The 5,369-nt window shown below is 35.3% G+C and overlaps 1 long non-coding RNA gene across 1 annotated transcript; it reads right to left on the bottom strand.

The window, feature by feature from the left end:
• Positions 1-2,424: 2,424 nt before the first annotated feature.
• LOC142163628 (uncharacterized) lies at positions 2,425-4,468 on the bottom strand. The gene is made up of 4 exons (XR_012694575.1): positions 4,344-4,468; positions 4,205-4,263; positions 3,642-3,693; positions 2,425-2,622 (listed from the first exon to the last, which is right to left on the bottom strand). It is a non-coding gene; the product is annotated as an uncharacterized LOC142163628 (long non-coding RNA).
• Between the last annotated feature and the right edge of the window lie 901 nt (positions 4,469-5,369).

The following is a 5,369-nucleotide window of genomic DNA, read 5'->3' as shown; positions in this document are numbered from 1 at the left end:
ACACTGATGGCTGGAATTATTTTGCAACTGTTAAAAAGATTATTTTCAAAAGAGGTTTAAAACTGAGTCAGATATTTTATAAAGGATTTTCATGGAATTACTGTTTTCAAAAAAGGTTGTACCGTCTTAGATAGCATGATGAAGTGTCCTTACGTGATTTCTTATCGCTCAGTTATTATTTACTTTTATTACCACTGAGTTGGAAGTACTCACTTTACTCCCTGCACCTCGCGTGCAGTTGCAGGTACTTTTCACCCGGTAGCGGGTTATTAGCGGACTGAAGGTATACTATTGTAGCTGAGCAAGGTGACCGTCAGCGTTCACGGCACCGTATTTCTTCATTGATTCTAAATTCCATTATGTATATTGCTGGTCTTGTATTAGTATTTAGATCTTTAGATGCTCGTGGCTTGTGACACCCCGATTTCGGGCTGAGTCGGGATGGTTTCCATTATTCTATCATGTTTACTTCGCACTTGTGATTATATTATCTGCGAATTAGACTTATTCCTGCTAAGTAATTATAAAGAGATGTATTGTTTTGTTGTTGGCTGGCCTTGTCCCCACGAGAGGCGCCATCACGACCGGGTTGGGATTTTGGGTCGTGACATAAACCCACACCATTATTATATAACAGGAATAATGGACCAAAGAAAATATTTAATATTAATAAATACAGGGCAGGAAGAGAATTATGTTATAAGAGAATTAATACCAGAAAAAGAGATAGTGACAATAGAACAATAAAATTCAGAACTACCAAAAGCGTTAAGAAAAAACGAAGAAACAACTGAAAAAGAATTAATTATTGGAGGAATACCAATATTAATAAATTTTAAAATATATCAAGGCGATAAAAACATTACACTAGGAATAAAATGGTTAGAAAAAGTCAAACCATATAAATTAGAAGATAGACAATTAACGATAAGTTATGAAAATAAGAAAATAATAATAAAAAGAACTTTGATATAATGCCAAAGATATACATACTTGCCACGATAATAGTAGAAAGATATTATAATAGATACTATACACCTATGATGGATACAGGAGCAGAAGCTAACATGTGTAGACATAATTGTTTACCAGAAAGTAAATGGGAAAAGCTAAAAAACCCCATAGTAGTAACAGGATTCAATAATGAGGGAAGTATGATAACATACAAAGCAAGAAATATAAAGATACAAATATGGGATAAAATATTAACCATAGAAGAAATATATAGTTATGAATTCACAAATAAAGATATATTATTAGGAATGCCATTTTTAGATAAATTATACCCACATATAATAACAAAAACACATTGGTGGTTTACTACCCCGTGTAGACAAAAATTAGGAGTAAAAAGAGTAAATAATAAAGTAAGAAAAACAACACCCTGGATTAAAGGAAGTGAAAAGATTACCCAAAAATTAGAAAATGTAATACAAAGCAACCATAATATAGAAATAATCATTTTCTCAATAAATAAAATAAAACTACTGCAAGATAAATTAGAATTACTATATAATGATAATCCACTCCAAGGATGGGAAAAACATAAAACAAAAATAAAGATTGAACTAATAGATAAAAATAGCATAGTAACACAAAAACCTTTAAAATACAATTTTAATGATTTAACAGAATTTAAAATGCATATAAAGGAATTATTAGACAATAAGTACATACAAGAAAGTAATATAGTTTGCAGTATCTTGTCAATAACTCGTTTGAAATAAATTCTTTTCAAACCATATTACTTTCTTGTATGTACTTATTGTCTAATAATTCCTTTATATGCATTTTAAATTCTGTTAAATCATTAAAGTTGTATTTTAAAGGTTTTTGTGTTACTATGCTATTTTCATCTATTAGTTCAATCTTTATTTTTGTTTTATGTTTTTCCCATCCTTGGAGTGGATTATCATTATATAGTAATTCTAATTTATCTTGCAGTAGTTTTATTTTATTTATTGAGAAAATGGATTATTTCTATATTATGGTTGCTTTGTATTACATTTTCTAATTTTTGGGTAATCTTTTCACTTCCTTTAATCCAGGGTGTTGTTTTTCTTACTTTATTATTTACTCTTTTTGCTCCTAATTTTTGTCTACACGGGGTAGTAAACCACCAATGTGTTTTTGTTATTATATGTGGGTATAATTTATCTAAAAATGGCATTCCTAATAATATATCTTTATTTGTGAATTCATAACTATATATTTCTTCTATGGTTAATATTTTATCCCATATTTGTATCTGTCACGACCCAAAATTCCAACCCGGTCGTGATGGCGCCTCTCGTGAGGACAAGGCCAGCCAATCAACAAAGCAGTACATCTCTTTAGAATTACTTAGCAGGAATAAGTCTAAATCGTGGGCAATATAATCTTAAATGCGAAATAAACGTGATAGAACAAGGAAAACCATCCCAACTCATCCCGAAATCGGGGTGTCACAAGTCATGAGCTACTACAGAGTTTACTAATATTTACAAAGTCTGGAATTATCATAAATAACAAAGATAAGGGAGAAAACGGGGCTGCGAACGTCAACAGCTACCTCGTTACTCCTAGTCATCGCCTGGCCTGGAAAGAATCAGCGCTCATGAGCGAACTCAGCTCTGCCTGTATCTGCACACATGGTGCAGGGAGTAATATGAGTACTCCGACCCAGTGAGTAATAAAAGCAACTACAGTCCGAAGATAAGAAAACCTAGTAAATACACAAAGTAAGCTAAAATCCAAATATGCAGCAACATATGGAACTGAGCAGCTAAACAACAGTATAGATACAAATACATGAATACAATGCAATGCATATGATGGTACATTCCCGTACCCACTGCGGCGTGCAGCCCGAGCCATCCCTATTTATTTATCGTCGACGGCGCTCACTGGGGGTGTGTACAGACTCCGGAGGGGCTCCTACAGCCCAAGCGCAATATCTTGGTCAGTCATTGTTACCTGACCGGTCAGCCATTGTTACCTGACCAATTTATATCATACAGTGCCATTGTTACCACTGTTCAAGTATATCATCTAGTGTCATTGTTACTCCGGAGGGGCTCCTACAGCCCAAGCGCAATATCTTGGTCAGTCATTGTTACCTGACCAATTTACATCATACAGTGCCATTGTTACCACTGTTTCAAGTATATCATACAGTGTCATTGTTACCACTGTTTCAAGTCACTTTATAATCAGTCCAGAAAATAATATAATAAGCCCCTTGGGCATTTACAAAATAGAAGTTTCCAGCCCGAAATACATTTAAAATGTCATTTGAGTTTTCAACACTTAGAATTACGGCTAAGTTTGCAAAACAGTAATTAAAACCTTGGACTGAAATTAAATGATATTAATCCCCGAAGGATTCTACAAGTCGGCACAAGGCCCCCAAACATGGCATTAAGCCCAAATATCATCAATACATGTGTGTATCAGTCGCCAACATATTATAAGTATCAATACAATGTGCGAATCAGTCGCCAATATACTATAATTATCACTCGGGATTGACCAAGTCACAATCCCCAATCATATACGACCCCGCACCTGCCATGGGATGCGTGTCACGCCTCAATATAGCATTACTATGTGAAAGTCCGGGGTTTCAAACCCTCAGAACAACAGTTGCATCAATTACTCACCTCTAGCTCGCTATGCCATTGCCTCTCTAATTGGCCTCCTCGTGTGACGAATCTGCCAAAAATCACACAAACCTCGTTGAAGTTCAATTTCTAAAAGACGGGGTTTTAACCATACATATCTGAAATTCGCCCCTTAATGATACTATAATGATCCCATACAGTTATGTAACTTCAATCTACAATATAACACTCAATATGGCCAATATTAGTACTAGATCCCATAAATTATGCCATTTAGGCATATTATCAAACATCTTGTAGGTATAAATATTTACACCTCTTAACTATAGCATTGGTTCCTCCAACTATCACCATTAACCAATAATTCATCACACTATTATTCTTTAACAATTTATACTCCTAACATCACATGTGTGATCAACCATTCACACCCAAACCAACAAAAATTCCATCAAATAAACACCTCTAAATCCCTACCATGTTCATGTATTTAAATAGGGAATTTATGGCTTCCAACCACCATATACTAAGTTCTAATACTTGACTCATACTCATATTTCCATAATATATCCATATATGTGAGTCTAAGGTGTAGGATTTACCTTTTGGAAGAAATCTTGCAAAACCCTTCTTTGAGTTCTTGAAGAAATTTCTTGAAAATCTAAGGATTTTTAAGATCAATCCATGTTAATATAAGTGTTTGGGAGTAGTAATCAACTCAAAATACTCCAAAAGTCTTACCTTAGGATCATAGGGATGAAGTTTGGGACGAAACCCCCTTGAGAGAGCAAGCCTTAACCCCAAAAATGAGTTGGGAACTCTCTAGGCCGGTCTTGGGGTACTTAAAAACCTTCAGTCGCATAGTTCGCGCGTTGTTCGCGTGTTTGTTCGCGCGTTTTGCTGAGCATTCTGCCTCAGACGCGCGAAATGCGCGACTTCGCGCGATACTTCGCGCGCTCTGAGACCTGACCAGTGAAATGATCATAACTTCGTGTATACACTTCCAAATGACGAACGGTTTGTTGCATTGGAAACTAGACTCAAAGGGCTTTAATTTGATAGGTTTTATCTCACACAACTCCTTATATAACGAGAGATATTATCGTTCAAAGTGAGGCCTTGTGCGCACTTATTTACAACTTTCGTCTATTATGAAATTTCCAACTTGAAAAGTTCCCGTTAGCCATCCGAAATCATCTCGAGGTCCTCGGGACCTCAACCAAAAATACCAATACATCTTATAATATTATTCAAACTTGTTCCAATTATCAAATCACCTCGACTAATACCAAAATTATCGAATTACACCGAATTCAAGTCTAAGTTCCTTTAAAACTTCCAAAACGCGCTTTCGATCAAAACTCGACCAAAAATATGTCCGAATGACTTGAAATTTTGCACACATATACAAAATGGCATAACGAAGCTATAGAAATTCTCGGAATTCCATTCCGACCATCGGATCAAAATTTCACCTATCAACCGGAAATCGCCAAGATACTAACTTCGCCAAAATGAGCTAATTTCTTCACCGGACCTCCAAAATAAATTCCGATTGAGCTCCTAAGCCTTAAATCATCCCCCGAAACTAACCGAATCATCGGAATTCAATTCCGAGCCCTCTAACTCACAAGTCAATGTCTAGTTGACTTTTCCAAACTAATTCTTCCTTAAAGAGACTAATTGTCCCATTTCATACCAAACTCGATCCGAATTGACTCAAATTCACCAAGTACACATATTGAAACATGAATAAGCATTTAACGG

Source organism: Nicotiana tabacum, chromosome 8, assembly GCF_000715075.1.
Source record: "Nicotiana tabacum cultivar K326 chromosome 8, ASM71507v2, whole genome shotgun sequence".
Classification (NCBI taxonomy): Eukaryota; Viridiplantae; Streptophyta; class Magnoliopsida; order Solanales; family Solanaceae; genus Nicotiana; species Nicotiana tabacum.
This window is presented reverse-complemented; position numbering and strand designations above follow the sequence as displayed.